The sequence below is a fragment of the Aythya fuligula genome, chromosome 1 (assembly GCF_009819795.1).
Source record: "Aythya fuligula isolate bAytFul2 chromosome 1, bAytFul2.pri, whole genome shotgun sequence".
Classification (NCBI taxonomy): Eukaryota; Metazoa; Chordata; class Aves; order Anseriformes; family Anatidae; genus Aythya; species Aythya fuligula.
Genome location: NC_045559.1, coordinates 206,925,907 through 206,945,073, shown reverse-complemented (window position 1 = coordinate 206,945,073; position 19,167 = coordinate 206,925,907). Strand labels below are relative to the sequence as shown.

General features: G+C 43.3%; 1 long non-coding RNA gene across 1 annotated transcript in view; it reads left to right on the top strand.

Annotated features, from left to right (window-relative positions):
• Positions 1-13,081, top strand: part of LOC116488654 — a 28,072-nt gene extending 14,991 nt beyond the window's left edge. The window contains exons 3-4 of the long non-coding RNA XR_004253210.1: positions 10,920-10,986; positions 12,402-13,081. This is a non-coding gene — a long non-coding RNA (uncharacterized LOC116488654). The remainder of the gene's footprint in view (positions 1-10,919; positions 10,987-12,401) is intronic.
• The last annotated feature ends 6,086 nt before the right edge of the window (positions 13,082-19,167 follow it).

Below are 19,167 nucleotides of genomic sequence, written 5' to 3'. Positions count from 1 at the left end.
CGGTGTCTCTCATCTCTCTGACAGTAATCAGAGTCTTTTGTCCATTTTCTCGGACCTGTGTCATCAGCTGCTTCAGGTCCTCATGTACCAGCAATTTCTTCACCAAGGTAAGGTTCATTCCAATAGGAGTAGGCAGCAGTTCATGAAGCAGAATATAATTAGATGCAATAAGTTGATAAGAAGTGACAGGAACTGAGTATTTAAAATCACATCCTAGAATTTTGGTAAAATTGCAAACACAAACATTAGAGTGATTATTGATATCTACCACTGCATTATCTACGACTATAGAATCACAATGAGTTCTCATGCAAACACAACCTTTCCCAATATATACAAGTACAGTTTCAAGGGTTTCATTAGGATGTATCTCAAAGTGGCAAATATTTTGCTCAATGTCAAGACAAATGTCTTGGGATTCCAGCGTGTTACTTTCACAGATGAAACCTTTTTGTTCACGCACAATGTATGCTTTTACATCAATTGTTTGCCACTTTCCTCCCTTTTGATGGGCCCATACTTTATGCTCTTTAGGATAAAGTATAGTTCCATTATGATTGAGTCCTAATGCAATGATTGGCTATACATTGTATACAGTGGCATTACTTATAGTAAGTATAAAGGCAACAATTTTATCATTTTCTGCATAATGGGTAAAGTTGACTAATTGCCATCATGCTTGAAATTCTTTTTCAAATTCTGAAGCATTATCCCAAATCAATTTTCGAATTTCAGTGGGCAAAGTTACTCCTTCTCCCTCTCCAATAATAGCTGCTGCTACAGATTGTATCCATAACTGTTCTTGGATACAGCTCAAGGCAAGGGAGGTATTGCCTTGGGCTTTTCCAAGGGCATTTACAATTAATTGATGATCATTTTCCTCAATTTGTTCCCAATGGGGTAAAATATCTGATAGAAGCCATTGATTTGCTCCTAAAGCCAATAAAGTTGATTTTATTGGTTGTTCCAGTTTCCTTAGGTCATCTGTAGTAGCAGTTATTCTACTTATTAAAACCTCAGCATCAATGCTATTTAATATACCTAATCCTGTCCCTAATAACCCAGTTGCATCCCGTGGCCCTCTTTTAGGGACCAACTAGGGTCAAAGAGAATTTGTTGTTGAATTATGTAAGGGCCTGTATTGAAGATGGAAGGAGTTAGACCAATGGGAGGCTGAGTCGGTTCGTTTTCAAATATCTGCGGAGGCAGAGGCTTCTTATTCTGTGCCTCTGTAACCCCAAAGACAGTACACAATTATAGGTTTGGTGAATCAATGTATACTGTCTTAATTTCAGTCAGCCGATTATAAGTGGATCGGTTAGTTATTCGGCAACCAATTTGTATTGTCTGTCCAGACATGGCTTGAAGTTCAGCCATTCTTAGAGAATCATTCCAACTCCATTCATCTTTTGAAAATATTTTGTTTCCATGTAGAACTAAAGTAGAGTGATTTAGGTCCTTTCTGTTTTGAGATGTTCCAGTGACTGTGCTATACTGTGACAATACATGGTTAGATGCCATGGTGAAACACCTCAGCTCCATGCACAGACACAGTAGTTAAGTTTCCTTTAAGGTCTGTAATTGCTTCAAGGTCAGGGTAAAGCATGGCATTATTAATCCAAACTGTTCATTCGTCATCTTCCAGCTGTCCATATACAGTTTGCTCAGGGTTCCTGTGAACACAAAAGAAAATAAAATATGCTCGGTTGTATTCAACCGGCAGGGTTAGAAAGAGGGTGAAATAGCAATCTTTGATTTCCCATGCATAGAAATATTTGGGAGTAGTTAGCACTATTACTACTGTTAGATACACAGAGGGCTTTCACTATCTCTGCCATGTTTGGAACTGCGGCAGTCAAAGGTATAGTGTTAGCATTCAACTGTCTGTAATCCATTGTAAAATGCCATTGCCTGGTTGGTTCCTTTACTGGCCACACTGGTGAATTATAAGGTGAATGGGTCCTTTTAATAATGCCTCTTTTTTCCAATTCTGTTACCACCCCGTCAATCCCCGTAAATACTGCTGCTGACAACAGATATTGCCGATCATTAATGATTTTAGCAGGGGATAAGGGTATGGATGTTTGTAACAGGCTCAGTCTCATGGTGCCTGAATCCCTTTGATGTGTCGCGAAACTCCACACAGTTCCATCAGGGAGTTTCCACATGCGACCATGCAGTATGTCAAATCCTAAAATATTAGTATATGCAGCACCAACTAATACTTCTATTCTGGTTAATTTTTGTTCCTCTGGCAACCAGAGTGAAATTTTTGCAGTGGGGCATTGTTTTTCCACACCATTGATTCCCGTGAATTTAACCCTGCGTTGACCAGGTGTTATGCTCAGGGTTTGTGCTGTCTCATGTGTAATTACTGACATTTGGGTCCTGGTATCAATAAGAAAATTTACCAATATTTTTGGGGGTTCAACAGGAATGGCAATTATAGGGTCAGAGTGTTCATTAGAGAGCCATTGAATTGCTAATGCCCACTGAGCAGGGTGGCTCACTGCCCTCCCCGGGGACAAGAGTTTTTTTTTTGCCGACACCACAACTCACTCTGTTCCCTATTAGGTTTGAACCTCTCTTTGAATTTGGGGTATCTGGGATTTTTAGTGTGGATTTGGCAGACTCGCCGAGAGTGGTATTGGGATTTAATGCTGGATGAATTAATCCAGCCTATTTGGCATCCGTATTTATCTATGTCTTGTACCAATTCACTCCAGGTGGGAATAGGGGAGTTAGGATTTCGCCTACAACCACTATCATCATCCCTACAAGCAGCTAGTATGTGATCTTGGGTGTTTTCTACAAACATCTTAAGACAATCAGGGAGTCCACGAATGAGAGGAGTTAACCGAACTGGATCAATGGGAGCCAACATTGGGGATTTCCTAAATTCATCTCTTTCATATATCGCCTGAATACAGGCTGCTTTTTGTACTGCTACAGCCAGGTCAGAATAGCCTGTAGCTCTAATTTCCAGGGGTTCCCCTCTCTCTTGGGGATCTATACCACCTGCCCAATATGCCGCTCGTGCAGTGATAGAGTAGCTATGGTCTCCTGGTGTGGTGGTTAAAAACACTCCAGGTCCCCAAAAGCCACCTGCTTCTTCCTCACTCAACATAATTCGATCTCCTCCTTCAAGAGAAACTTGACACACATACTCAACTTCTGATTCCCCTGACCGCCTTGAGAACTTCTCCTGTATTTTAACCAACTCTGCTGGTGACAACGGAATCGTTTGCACAGTAGTACGGATTTCATCATTATCATCAACAGTAGTCTCAGTCTTAACCAAAGGTCTCAAGGAAATCGATTGAGGTTCAGAATCAGAAATCTCTTCAACACCATCATCACCGTCAGACCAGAAATCACTGTCCCAGCTTTCAGGTTCTGCACTATGCAGCACTCCACGAATCTGCTTGACCGGAGTGCAAGGCTGTACTTTATTTAACAGATGACTAACCCTCTCCAGCAATTGTTTAAGATGATTATTTTCACTCACAAGTTTATCATTTTCAGTCACAAGTTTGTCATTCTCAATGGAAAGTTTATTATTTTCATCCAAAAGTTTATCCACTCTGATTCCTAATGTTTTTCCCGTCTCCTTTTCAAAGGCCAATGATGACTTCAACACATCAATCTCTGATTTCAAAGCTGTATGTTCCGCATCAGAGATCAGTTTGGGAGCAGGAGTTTCCTTAGCTTCTTGCTGAGCACAAGACAAACAGGCTCCTAACACAGCACAAATCGCACCTTTACCCTTTCTTTGACCAATCTTTCGTGAAGCCTGACACTGCTCAATGCACTCCACCACCTTTTCCTCATCTTTCCAAAACCTTTGGGCCCACTCCTTCCCCGCCTGGGAAGGGGCACGCTTGTATTTTTGCAGAAGTTTATCCATAGCAATCCTGCCGACTACGCCAATTTTACTGTCGCGTTAAGGGGTGTAGCTGATTAACCGTTACGGGCCCGGTCAGATTCAGGTTACTGAACCAGTCGGACATTCACCAAAAACACATTAACCGCCTGGGGGTCCAGTCAGACATTCACCAAAAACGCATTAACGGCCTGGGGGTCCGTTCAGACATTCACCAAAAACGCATTAACCATCTGGGGGTCCGCTCGGACATTCACCAAAAATGCATTAACCGCCTGGGGGTCTGGTTAGATTCAGAACACTGAACTATCACGGATAACCACCCTCACCCTCGTTGCACTCAATGAGAGTTATCACAATGCAATCAAGTATGGTTTATTACAGCAACAGATAATCAGGTTCTTTTGGATTGCCGGCGATAGTGACTGTCTGCAAAAGCAAGTTAGTATGCATAAAATACACAGGTGTTATAGGTGTTATAGGTGTTATAGATGTTACAGGTGTTATAGATGTTATAGATGTTATAGATGTTACAGATGTTATAGATGTTACAGGTGTTACAGATGTTACAGGTGCGCAGCCTAGAAATAAACGCGTTAAAAGGATCAAAGACTCTATAGAGATTTATAAGCAAGTATTCAGATCTCACCCAAAGGCGTCCCAATGGGGGGGAAGAGAGGCTCAGCCCGTCGACTGATCCCAGGAGTCAGGAGGTCCTAAGGATGTTGTCCTCGGGATGGTATCTCCCCTGACGGTGGTATCTTCCCTAACATCCCCTTTCTCTTGGGCCAATTTATATTATTTTCTATCTTTTAGGTGGAGCTTGAGTGGCTCTAGTCAAGCATATCTTAGTTATGATTGGTGTAAAGTTTTCCCGTCTCCGTTTAAAGTAATAGGCTCCGAGGAATTCAGAGCGCATGCTCAGTGAGGGGTGGTCGCACCTTGGAGGCGGGTAGCTTTTGGGATGGAGGTGTGTTTTGGTATTATAATGATATTATAATGAGCAAAAAGTACACTAGGGTACAGCATTTGTCAAAACATGACAGGTCTTTGGCTTAGGGTGGCAAAAAGTGCAGCTGTGTGCACAAGAACAATCGAGGCCCCATCTGATTACAGAGCCTAGCCGTGGTGTCTCCACTCCACTCTACGCTCCGTGCTGTTCCTTAGAGCTAGCACACCAAGTTTCCCCAGCGCGATAGCATCAAAGGTTGGGAGCCTAGGGAACGCTCAGATAATGCAGTTATGCCCTACCCTGAAAGCCTCTTCAATGCTGTACCTTTTCCTAAAAATGTGAATGTTAGTTTTATTTTCCTAGTTACTTCAGGCATTTACACCACAGGGGTCGGTATTGGGACTGGCACTATTTAATATCTTTGTTGGTGAGATGGACAGTAAGATTGAGTGCACTCTCAGAAAGTCTGCCAATGACACCAAGTTGTGTGGTGCAGTCAACACACCGGAGGTTAGGGATGCCATCCAGAGGGACATTGACAGAAATCAGGTTGGCCAAAGCCCCATCCAGTCTGGCCTTGAACACCTCCAGGGATGGGGCATTCACAACTTCTCTTGACAACCTGTACTAATGCCTCACTACCCTTACAGTGTAGAATTTCTTCCTAATGTCTAGTATAAATCTAGCCTCTTTTAGTTTAAGACCATTCCCCCTTGTCCTATCATTATCTACCCAAGTAAAGAGTCCTTCATCTTTCTTGTGCTAGGGGCCCCAAACCTGGATGCAGCACTCCTGGTGGGGCCTCACAAGGGCAGAGTAGAAGGGGACAATCACCTCCCTCAACTTGCTAGTCACACCTCTGTTGATGCAGCCCAGGATGCAGTTGGCTTTCTGGGCTGCCAAAGCGTACTGCCAACTCATGTTGAGCTTTTCATCCACCAGAAACCCCAAGTCCTTCTCTTCAGGACTTTCAATGAGTTCTTCTCCCAGTCTGTACTCCTCTCTGGGATTGCCCTGACCCTCATGTGGTTCATATGGGCCCACTTCTCCAGCCCCTTTGAATGGTATCTCTTCCTTCTTTGGTATCAATCACACCGCTCAGCTTGGCATCATCAGCAGACTTGCTGGGGATGCACTTGATCCCATCCTCTATGTCATTGATAATGATATTGAAAAGTACTGGTCCCAAGACAGAACCCTGAGGTACACCACTCATCACTGATCTCCACCTGGACATAGGTCCATTGACCACTACTCTCTGGGTCCAGCTGTTGAGCCAATTACTTATCTACCGGATGGTCCATGCTTCAAATCCATATCTGTCCAACTTAGAGATTGGAGTGTCATGTGGGACCATAAAATCATAGAATCATAGAATATCCTGAGTTGGAAGGGACCCATAAGGATCAAGTCCAACTCCTGGCACCACACAGGTCTACCCAAAATTTTTGACAATGTGACTAAGTGCACAGTCCAAACCCTTCTTAAATTCAGATAGGCTTGGTGCAGTGACTACTTCACTGGGGAGCCTGTTCCAGTGTGCGACAGGCTGTTGCACTGTGTCAAAGGCCTTACAGAATCCAAGCAGATGGCATCAGTTAGTCTTTCCTTGTCAACTGATGCAGTCACTCCATTATAGAAGGCCACCAGATTGGTCAGGCACAATTTGCCCTTGGTGAAGCCATGCTGGCTGTCTTGGATCACCTCCTTGTCTTGCATGTGCCTTAATATTGCTTCTAGGAGGATTCATTCCATGATCATGCCAGGCACAGAGATGAGGCTCACTGGTCTGTAACTCCTTTCCTTTGTGTCTTCCGTTGTACCCTTTTTTAAAAAGGGAGTGATGTTTCCCTTTTTCCAGTCACCGGGGACTTTGCCTGACTACCATTGTTGGACAATAATGGACCTAGTACTGGCCCCTGGGGGAGACACCACTAGCTACTGGCCTCCTACTGGACTCCACACCACTAAGCACAACCCTTTGAGCTCTGCCGTCCAGCCAATTATCAATCAACCTCAATGTTGATCAAGGCTGCACTTCCTGAGCTTGTCTATGAGAATTTTTATGGAAGACAGTGTCAAAAGCCTTGCTGAAGTCAAGGTAGACCACAGAATTTTTTTCTAGGTTGGAAGAGACCTCAAGACCACATTCACTGCTCTTCCCTCATCTACAAAGCTTGTCATTTCATCATAGAAGGCTATCAGATTTGGTTAAACAAGATTTCCCCTTGGTGAATCCATGCTGATTTATCCTGATTTCCTTCTTATCATCCACATGCTTGGAGATGACCTCCAGGATGAGATGTTCCATTACCTTTCCAGGGATGGAGGTGAGGCTGACTGGCCTGTAGTTGCCAGGATAATCCTTCTTGTAATTTTTGAAGACTGGCTTGACATTGGCGTTCTTGCAGTCCTTGGGCACTTCTGTTCTCCACAACCTTTCAAAGATGCTTGATAATGGCCTAGCAACAATGTCAGCCAGCTCCCTCAGCACTTCTGGGTACATTCCATTAGGGCCCATGGATTTGTGGATGTCAGGTTTGCTTAAATGATCTCTGACCCGATCCTCTTCGACCAAGGGAAAGTCCTACCTTCTCCAGACTTACTCTCTTGTCTCCACGGTCTGAGATTCCTGAGGGCTGATCTTAGCAGTAAAGACTGAAGCAAAAAAAGACATTCAGCAACTCTGCCTTCTCTGTATCCTTTGTCACCAGGGCACCCAACCCAACTACATTTTCTCAGTCTTCATTTTTCTACTGATGTATTTGAAGAAGCCCTTCATATTGTCTTTGATATCCCTGATGCACGAAGAAGGAAGAAATGACTAGAATCTGTATCTTGTTCTGGTACTAATTTTAATTAATGAGAGTTGCTGAAGGACTGAAGAACATGAAGCAAATAGCCACAAAAGTTTTCTTGGAATCAGACAGTGAAAAAGCTCAAGACTCCCTCTAGTCTTGCATCAGTCTCCAAGACTGGATACAAATGGATGCACAGGAAGGTGTGGAAGAACAGGAAAAGGATGCTTCATAAGGTTTTCACCTCAGTACATCCCCAGACCCAACATTTTGTGACTCACAGAGTTCATGAGCTGGAGACAGTTTCCTTTATTCAGAAATCCTCAAATATTTCTATTCTGTGAACTAATCCAGGTACCCCTTGAGCCAATATAAATTTTGAGCATCCGCAGCATTCTATGGCAAAGAGTTCCTCAGTTCCATGAGTTCTCATAAGAAGTACCACCATCTTTTGTTTATTTTGATCTTGGCTTCTGTTAGCTTTATTTCATACCTCTTTTATATTAGAAGAGGCAGTGTACGAACAAAATCAGCTCCACAGAGCTGAGCAAAATCACCCTCCACAGACTGCTCATGATTTCATTATCTTATTCCATATTCCCCTCATTTGTCTCCTTTCCAGAATGGAGACTAAATTGTTCCTTGCATTGAAGCTGATCTGGACCTTTGGTCATCCTTGCTGCCATCTTCTGAACTTTCTCCTGCTCTTCTGTAACCTTCTGGAGATACAGTGACCATTAAGTGCACACAGCATTCAAGATGCATGGCAATTAAAAGTTTGCACAGTCACATAATGCAGTTCAGTTTGGGGTTTGGATTTTCTTTCCCTAATTGCTCCAAATATTTCTTATGTTCTTTTGACTGCTGAGCACTAGGATGATGTTTTCACCAGACTCTTTTAAGTTGAAGCTTTCACTCTCTGTGTAGTAATCATCTCAGATCCCATAATTTGACATGTGAAGCTGAGACTGTTTTCCCTTAGGCTCCACTTTAGATTTGCCTCTGCTGAATTTTATCTGCCACTTTTATTATGAATTAGCTCAGTCTCCTAAGGCCATTCTGTTCTCCCTCAGCAGTCTGTCATCCAAGCTTCCCTCAACACTTAGGATCAGCCACAAATGCTGCCTCACAGATTATTCTGTTTTGCAGCCTGAACATATATAAACTGAAAGCAGAGGTCCTACTACAGAGCCTGTAATTCTGCACTGGCAGCTTCCCTCTGTGGAATGATCCAACAATTTGGAGTCTTTCTTGGAGATCTTCAAAAGCCAGTTTGACGTGGTCTTGGGCAACCTGCTGAAGGTGGCCCTGCTTGAGCAGGAGGGTTAAACCAGATAACCTTCAGAGATCCCTTCCAACCTCATCTGTTCTGCCATTTGGTGATTCTGTGACTTTCTCTTTCTCTCTATTTCCAGTCTTTTAACAATGTTTCCATTCACTTACTTTCCCACTTTTTTCCAAAAAAAAAAAAAAAAAAGTAGGAAAAAAAGTAAAAAATTGACACTACCAGGAAGAGTCTGTCTTCCTCTTCTTCGTTCTTTTCTATTGGGTTTTTATACACATTGGTAAGATCTCCCTAAGCTATATCTTTTCCAGGCTCAGCATTCCCAACTCTCTCAGCCTCTCCTCATATGACAGAGTTTTCAGTCTCTTAAGCATTTTTGTGGACCTTTGCTGGACTCAACCAGACACAGTACTCCAGATGTGGCATTGTCACTTCTGGCTCGAGAGGAGTGATTGCCCCGCTGACCTCTTGGTAACCTTCTTGCCTTCCTCTCTGGAGGACAGCACAACACTCTAGTGTATCTGCCACTCTTCCCAGTTCTGTGTTATCAGCCAGCTTGCTGAGTGTGTGTGCTGCTCCATCTTCCTGATCATTAATGAAGATGTGAAACGTGACTGGACAAACTGGTAACTTCAGGGTACTCCACTGGTGACTGGTCTCCAGCTGGACTTTATGCCATGGATCACAATCCTTGGTGCTGGCATTTCAGACAGTTTCAGATAGTCCACCTCACTGTCCCAGTACTTCATCAGTTTCTCTATGAGGATGTTATATGTGACATCTTTACTAAAGTTGAGGCAAACAATATCCACTGTTCTCCCTTCCTGTACCAATACAGCCATCTCATTGTAGAAGGCTATCATTCCCTAAGGTTAAGTCTTCCTTGCTGCAGTTTCCTTTTGGTCTTTGTGACCTGGGATTCCTGAAGACTACTTTTCTGTGTCATTTGTCAGCAGGGCACCTATCCCATGTATCAGTGGGCCTACATTTTCCTCAGTCTTTCTTTAGCTGATGATGTGCTTGTAGAAGCCTTTCTTGTTGTACTTCACATCTCCCTCCAGATTCAAGTAAAATGGACTTCAGTTTTCCCTACCCCATGACCACATGCTTAGATATATTCCCCGAGTCACCTGCCCTTTCTTCTACCTCTTGTCTGCCTCACAGTGGCCTGTGTTATTTTTAGACTTTTAAAACACATTAAGGCAGTTCATATGTCAAACCTTTTCTGTTTCTTTTTTACTTCTGCTAGGTCAGATATGGTCTTTAAGTATTATGTAAAGCAGAATCAGCTAAATTTCTTTTCATAGTCTGACTCTGTTGCTGGAGAAGATAGGCATCTGTGATTTAACCTGGTCTAAATAACTTTTTTAAGGATGTGGTAGGCTTATATATTCATTTCTAACCTCTGGGCTGGTTTTGGTTTATGAATGATTTTGATAGCTTAAACCATTTGAGTTCAATGGTGACTTCTTTGTTATGTTCATCACAGTAGCCTAAACTGAAAGTTTATGCATATTTTTTTTTTTCACTTTTTAAAATATTTTAAACATGATAAGTGTCACACAGACTTTTCTTGGTCTGTATCTAGGATTCATAAACAATTCTGTATTACCGAAACAAACAAAAACACTAATTTTAGAGATTAAGACTGTGTAATACATATATTTCCACTAGATGGTGCTGTATCATACTAGTTCGTTCGTGTGTGCGTGTGCGTACGTGTGTTTGTATGTCTTCCTCTCTACATTAAGAAACCCAGCTTCCTGTGTCTATTTGTGGCAGGTATATATAGTGCTGTTCCAATGTCATATATGCATGTGGTGTATTTAATGTGGAATAATGGACTGTTGGGTTAGAGTGTACTTTGTTGCTATTTAGCTGATGGCACATACAGTGTATTTGTGGCATATCCTAGAGCATTCCAGTGTACATTGGTTGTAAATGACAACCTTGACTTGTCAAATGGATGTTTGGCCATCTTCAGTTTTCTTTTCCCCATAGGAATTATCAGATCTTACTTCAGAACCTGTTCCTGTGTGACACACCAGAGTTTGAACCCAAGGTCCTGGTAAGTGTACAAGTGTAGATGGGTGATTCCTGGACAGCCAACTTGTCCTTGCAGACTCCTCCTCCCAGTTCTCTGCTGCTAGGCAGAAGAGCCCAATGGAGCCAACAGCATGTGGGTGAGACTTGACTCTGCTGATCTCAGAGCCTTTCCTTCCTGAACAAACATTTTCCATTCTGAAATAATCACCTCACTATATATAGAAAGCACCACCTCCTCCAAAGCAAAAGCCTTTTTCTTTGGAAAGGGATATCCCTCAAATTGTTTTCTTCCTTTTACAAAACACCAGCAAGCCCTTTGCTGTCAGGTTTTTATCTGCCTGTGAACAGTGCTGATCAAAGGCACATGTTCAGCTCACACCAAAATAACCTGGATTCCCCATGCAGGTCCTGTGCTCCCTACCCCCATCACATGGATTTTGAGACTATGTCTGTAATCACAATCCACAGTATTTCGGAAACCACCTCCCCATCTCACTTCCTCCCAGCTGATTTTCAGGGGAACAGAAGGAGACTTGTTTGCTACCAGGGAGGAAGTCCAGGCCTTACCGAGCAACTTTCTAAGAGGCACCTATGAGAATGAGGCACTTTAGTCAGTGTAAGTTCTCAGAGGTTGCTGCCAAATGAGGTCACCCTGCTGCAGAAACGTGGATGAAGAGATTCCAGGAGGATGGAAGAAGCCAGGACAGGAAGTAGAGCAGTCAGTAGCACAGGGCTCAGCTCAGTCAACTTCCCTCTCTGGAAATGTTGATTTCAGTTCTGTCTTGGCTCACAGACTAAAATGTGTTAGATAGTTTCCTTCTCATAATTTTCTCATTCCCTTTTCTCATCATAAAAATCATTCCATGGTTTGATACAGTTCAGCCATCTCTTTAGGAGGGTGTAACAGGGCAAGCAGCACACAAAGGGCAGTTCAGAGACTGGGACTGGGTGACACTGACTTTTCTGAATCACAAAACCCACAGAACTTCAAGGAGAGACTCCTCTTTAAAAACCTGCTCCTTTGCTGAACTATCACATCTCTCAATAAAGATGGATAATCCTGTCTGCTGGGTAGCTGTTATGACCTTGTCTTAGTTATTCTAGTGATTAATTCCTCTCTCCATTGAATAGCAGCTCTTTTCTTTCATTGTTTACAATTTTAGTTTCCTTCCTATTGCTTCTGTTCTGCCTTCATTTTCTAGATTTGAAAATAATATGCAATTTAATTTTTTGTCTCTTACAAATCCTTAGAATTCACTTCATTTTCTTATCTTTCTAAGCTATCCATGTTGAAACTTGTTCTCTGGATTTTAACTCATTCTTGTGACTTTGAGGTCACTTTGACTTTTCTACAGTCTTTATAAAGATTGAACACTAAACATATTACTAAAATTGCAATAACATAATTTTCCTATTGTTCCATGTACTTCTTTTTAGGCAGTTAATACTTCCTTGCAGATTATTGCTAGAGAAGATACTAAAAAGCATTGGACTGTAGAGAATTCTGTGCAAGACCCCATTAGGAAAACTGCTGGAAGTGGATTTCTCATTTGCAGTTAATCATGTGATGTAATACGAAACATGAGTATGCTGTTTAATCTTGCTTTGATCTGTCTCTCATGAAAACCGAGGTAAAACACCTTAAAGAGATCTGTTATATCTGTGTATGCATATATCAAACAAATTAAACAGTCATTGGAAATATTAACAAGTAGACTGATTTATTTTGTTGTTGTTGTTATTATTATTATTTGCATTGTTGTTGTTATCATTTCAAGTAACCAAAGCCTTTCTGTCTCACTAGCAATTTTTGCAGCTAGTGGAAAGTGTTTTGGCTGCGTTATCTTCAGTGACATTTGACTTCCAAGTCCAAAATCAAAATGTAACCTAAAAGTGTTTCACCTTAAAGCATTCTTACTATAACTTATATGCATGCCTCTGGATTGGTAGTGATTTATGAAACAATCTATTCAGCGGTCCCCATGACCTAAAGAACTAACATGTTTTTGATGAGTTTTACAACAAACAGAAATAATCTTGGCCTTCTTCTGGGTTTATGCATGACAGGCAGATCCTATAAGATGTAATAAAACTATTAATGGAGTTGTTACAGATTATTTTGTAGTTGGAGTTATTGTGGCTATTACATTGTATAAGAATAAGAATTACTATTATTGCTGGGTAGAAATGAAAAAAAAAAATGTAATTATTCCTTGGTAGGAAGATTATCTATGGTGTAAGAATAATCAGCTGCACCAATATAGACTGAGAAATAATGGTCCAAACAGTAGCTCTCCAGAAAAGTGTTGGGTTTAGAGTTATCTCTAGGCAGAATATGAATCAGCTGAGGGCACACTCAAATAAAAAACAAATAAACATCATATAAGATGGTATAATCAGGAATATGACTTGCAAGATACATCAAGTAACCTCTCTGGCTCTACATTGCTCTGATTAGGCCCTTACTTGTAGTACTGCACTCAGTCTTAGTGAGTGCACTTCAGAGAACATAGATAAATCTGAGAAAGTCCAGTGGAAATGATTAGAGGTTGAGAAAATGCAATATGGAAATATTAAATGCTCTGGGGTAGTGTCTCTTAAAGAAGAATGAAGAGATATGATAACTGCCCTTGTTTGTAGAATAAAGTTGCAAAGAGAACAATCTACTTCTTCTAGTGTTCATGATAGATAGTACAAGAAATAATGGGTTTAAATAATAGTGAATAAATTTAGCACTGGATAGATTGTCTGTCAAATTTATAAAATGTTTGTTATGGGAGAGCTTTAAGAAGTGGTTAGATGCACATCTGCAGAGCCTGACAGGCACTTCTGGGTTCTTCTGAACTGTCTTTGAGGTATAGGAATGAAGCAGTTGACAACCCTAGATTTTTTTTTTTTTCTACTGTTTCATATCTGCCTATTCTACGTTGTTTACAAATTAGCTGCAAAGAATAACACTGCTACCTCACTTGCAGCCTTATCCTTCCATTGTTCTTTATTGTACCTGCTTATTTTCACTTTTGATTACTTTGTCTTCTGGGCATGAATTGTCTTATTGCTGCACTTGAAATCTTTACCTTTAGATGCTGCTATAACTTAAATAATACCAAATGATCTGTCTGAGAAGTCCCAAGTTGAATTACAAGAGAACTGCAGGATGTGAATCCATGGAACTGGCAAAATCGAGAAGACCAGGGCAGAAACAGGTAGCAAAGAGCTACATTTTAAACCCAGCTATTTCAAAGGTTTTGCTGTGCTAGAGAAGTCCACTAAAAAGGAAGACAGAATTCACAATCAAGTGGTCAGGTCATTTAGGGCTGGGCTAGATAGAGCCCTGAAAAGAACAGAGACTGTCATACTCATATCCAGGATACTATGAGAAGGATGGGATGAAAGGGAAGGTGATGGCTGGGCATCCTTACTTTAAGCATGATGTAGTGTAAGTGTGGTGTTAAGACCACTGCCCAGTCCAGCTGCTTCTAGGACTGCCAGATTTCTTAGATTCATTCTCAGAAACAAATGAATGGAAGCCATGATTTCTTCTTGCTGTACCCTAAAACCATGCATCATAAGCAGACCAGCAAAGGGACTTACATTCAAGGCTGCTCATGAATAAAACCATGGCATCTAAATATGCCTGCTGCAAGAACCTTATGTGACAGGAGCTTAGTGTCCATTTAGAAAAATGTAAGAGATGAAGAACTATTTCACTGTAAGGTTCAAATCCAGCTAGTCAGGTTATATCTAGCATCAGTGCCCCAGCAGCATTTCTTTTTAACCAGGCTGTGAATATAGAGCTGCAAAGCTGAGATGACTGTGCTGTTTGCCAGGTGAAATGACCTTGCATCTCTTTCCATATACTTCATGGATTTCAAAAGCATTCCACATGGCAGAGTTAGACTTGGGATCTCAACTGAAAACACTTATGCATGTCTTAGAGAGAGCTGTACTCCTGACCCCCACATCCTACCCCTCTTTGCCATGTATGCTCCTAGCAGGTGCCTGATTTCTTTTATTTTTAACCTCCATTCTGAATGCAGGAAGCCTTTGCTTGCTGTGAACATCCGAGAATCAGAGCCCAAGCACATCCTAGAAGGATTTCCTGTTTGGGACTTCTGAGCCAGACTCAAACATGCAAGAGTGGAAGCCTCCCAGCAACTTAATCATTCCTCCTGGGCTATCTGCCAGATTGCTCCTATCTAGTTTAGCAGCAGAAGACCATAAGATGCCATCTAGCAGGAAGGTGCTAAGCTGCCAGACCACTCTCCACATGCTGTTGAAGAAGGTGGGAACATGCAAAGTCAGTTCCGGGGTAGGGATGTGTGGGACTCGAGGATCAAGGTCATTGTGGTGGCACAATAGATACATGAGGGTTATCATGGCATCACATTACTCTTCAGTATTTGCCTATTGAGCTAGAGAAACACAAAGAACGCAGAGACCATGTTTTCTATCTATGGCTATCCCACCAGTTTCTAACCCAACGAAGCGTACGCCAGTCCAAGCCAAGAGCAGCCAGTTTCTTGAGGAGAATGCTATGGGAAAATGTGTCAAAAGCCTTGCTGAAGTCAAGGTAGACCACGTCCACATTACTATATATATATAGTAATAAGTTCTAATTTATTAGAATTAGACAAAAAGGACCAATTTTCATCTCTAGCTAGAGGTGATATTTGTGTAAGCATTGCTGGTCTAAGAAGAGAGGTATTTAATGATCAGGCTTGATGTCAAGGGAATAACAAACATCACAGATACTGAAGAAAGGACTGAAGTGAATGATCTAGGCAAATGCAGATTGCTTGTACAAGTTTACAGGGTTTCAGTATAGATTTTGATAACATGACAATAAATTTGAGACCTCATTAATGTACATGTATATAAATATCTGAGGGGAGGGTATCGAGAGGATGGAGCCAATCTCTTTTCAGTTGTGCCCAGCAACAGGACAAGAGGCAACAGGCACAAACTAAAGCACAGGAGGTTCCAGTTCAATATGAGGGGGCACTTTACTGTGAGGGTGACAGAGCATTGGAGCAGGTTGCCCAGAGAGTCTGTGCAGTCTCTTTCTCTGGAGATATTCAAAACCCGCCTGGCTGCCATCCTGCACAACATGCTCTAGGTGATCCTGCTCGGCAGGAGGGTTGGACTAGATGATCTTCAGAAAGTCCCTTCCAACCCCGCCCATTCTGTGATTCTGTGATTATGTGATTCTGTCATTTTTTGAAATGGCAAATGTGATAAAATGCAGCAAGTTTGTCAGACTAGCACATTAGACGACTTTCTTTATAAGTGATCTTTTAGGGGGAGCAGCAAAAAAGGTAGATCAGACTATCTGAACTGCAATGCTATAATGCCACATGAGAAATTATTTGTTCAGATGGAGAAGACAGAATTTAATACAAAAACTGTAAGATGTATAAGATTGGCAAAAAAAAAAAAAAAAAAAAAAAAAACAGCAAGGTTATCAGTGAATCAGAACTTCTAGGCTTGAGAGAATGCACTGGTTTTTCAAGATGCAGTTCTGGAGCTCATCTATTTCATTTTTTGCAGATCTTGGGGGAGGAAGTTATACTGATAAGGTTGATCAGTGAAATAATGTAAAGAGGCCTTGCGAGAATAGCGGGTGACCAGAACATCATAAAAGAAAAAAGATATTATTAAGGACTGACATAATAGAAATAGTATGAAAACTGTAATTTCATAGTAGACTATTCCTTCACTGTTAAAAGGGATGTCCAGAGGTGCATAGTCCAGCCTCTCATTTGAATCAGGACTGTCAACAATACTAGGTCAGATCTGCCTTGAAAACTTGCAAGGGTAGAGATTGTGTGAGTAGCTTTTTCCAGTGTTGCGCTGCTCCCCAGTGAAGAAACTCCTCCTAATGTCCACTCTGAATATCACAAGCTATAATTATGGTGATTGTTCTTGTTCTGTTGTCTACCACTATGAAGAAGCATTTGGCTCTGTCATCTTTTTACCTGTCCTTCAGCTAGGGTGCCATTACAAAGCCCCTTAGCATACTTATCACTAGACTAAGCAAGCACTGCTTAGAATCATAGCATAATAGAATCATAGAATATCCTGAATTGGAAGGGACCCACAAGGATGGTTGAGTCCAATTCCTTGCTCCACGCAAGACCACCCAAAAATCAGACTATATGTCTGAGAGCATTGTCCAAGTGTCTCTTGAACTCCACCAGGCTTGGTGCCATGACCACTTCTCTGGGAAGCCTGTTCCAGTGCCTAACCACACTCTCAATGAAGAACTTTATCCTTAGCCTCCCCTGATGAAGCTCCATGCCATTCCCTTGGGTCCTATTGTTGGTCACCAGAGAGAAGAGATCAGCACCTGCCTCTCCTCTCCCCTTGTGAAGAAGCTGTAGGCCACCATGAGGCCTCCCCTCAGTCTCCTCTTCTCTCGGCTGAACAAACCAAGTGACTTCAACCACTCCTCATATGTCTTGCCCTCCAGACTTTTCACCTTCCTCATAGTCCTCCTTTGGCTGTTCGCTGATAGTTTTATGCCCTTCTTATGCTGTGGTGCCCAAAGCTGCATGCAGTGCTCAAGGTGAGGCTGCACCAGGCAGAGCAGAGTGGGACAATCCCTTTCCTTGACTGGCTAGCAGTGACATGCCTGAGGCACCCCAGGGCACAATTGGCCCTTTTGGCTGCCAGGGCACACTGTTGACTCAGATTCAATTTGATGACAATCAGTACCCCCAGATTCCTTTCCACGGGGCTGCTCTCCAGCCTCTCATCCCCAAGTCTGTATGTGCAGCTAGGGTTGCTTCTTTAGTCTGTCCATATAAATCTGTGTGCCAGGCCCCTAACTATCTCCTACAGTTTTTCAATATCCTTCGTGAATGGAGGGAACCAAAAATGTAGATAGGTGTCCAGGTGCGGCTTCCCTGTATGCCAGGCTGAGGGGGATGACTTTTTCCTGTGACCTGCTGCTTGCCCTTCTAATGTTGCACAGTGTGTTGATTGCCTTCTTTGTAATGAAAACATACTATTGACTTCATTCAGTGTCTACCCCAATTCCATGTAGATCTCAGCAGGACTGCAACTCATCGAGTTGGTTCCCAGCCTGTACCAGTTACGGGGTTGTTCTGCTTCAGGTGCAGAGCTTTGTACTTTTATTGAACTTAATGAGGTTTCTGCTGACTCAGTTCTTAAAACTTCTCTCTGGATCTAAGTTCTCCTATGCAACATATCGGATGCCCCTCCTAACTACCACCTGAAAATTTGCATTTTGTGTCATCATAGATATGAAGATACTGAACAATATTAGCTCACAAATCAATGCTTGGCTAAAACAGGGAGCCATCCGCTAGTGGAGCAGCCTTGACGGTAACCCACTCTTGTCCTGTTTTCTTTCTTAGTAGACACTGGCGGGGCCCCAATCACTTGCATGGCAGGCACTATAGATAAGTACTGTCCAGCCCAGACGTTTCAAGCCCTGATGTGAGACAAGGTGTTAGCAGGTTACAGAATCTTGTACCCGGGGCTCTGCACTTGAGAAAGTAGCTGTGGTAAAGACTGGCGAACAGGCTGTGCCCCTGTGATCCTGTCCCCACATCCTTGCAATGCCACCCACCGACTCTCTCCATCGCCTTCTGCCCAGCCCTCTGTCCCATACCATCGCACCACCTCCCTGCCCTTTGCTCCTTCCTACCCTTTCCCATTCCCCGGGCCCCCGGCGCCCACTGCTTCCTCCCCATCCCTCTTTATCCCGGTTGCAACCCTTCCTTCCCCGCCGTGCAGCCCCTATCCCCGCCGCTGCTCCCTTGGCCCCTTCGTGCTCCCTGTCCCGCCACACCGTCCCACCGCCACGGCTCCCGGCACGGGGCCGCTCCGGGGCCGCGCTCCGCCGGCGCGCTCCGGTGGCGGGGCGGGGATGGGGGCGGCGGGGGGAGCGAGGGGCTGAGGGCGGCGCTGGGTCGGGTTTCAGCAGGAGCCTCCGCGCCGAGGCAGCGCCGACCCGCCGCCTGCCGCCGAGCTCTCCGCGGGGCGGCCGCGGCAGCGGGACGGCCGCGGCAGCGGGAGGCCGGGACACCGGAGCACCGCGGGGGCCGCGGCACCGGAGGGCACCGGAGCGCCGGAGGTACCGGAGCGGCCAGCAGTAACGGAGCGGCTGCGGCACCGGAGCACCGGGATACCGCAGCACCGGGGTAGCGGAGCGGCTGCGGGGCGTCTCGCCGGG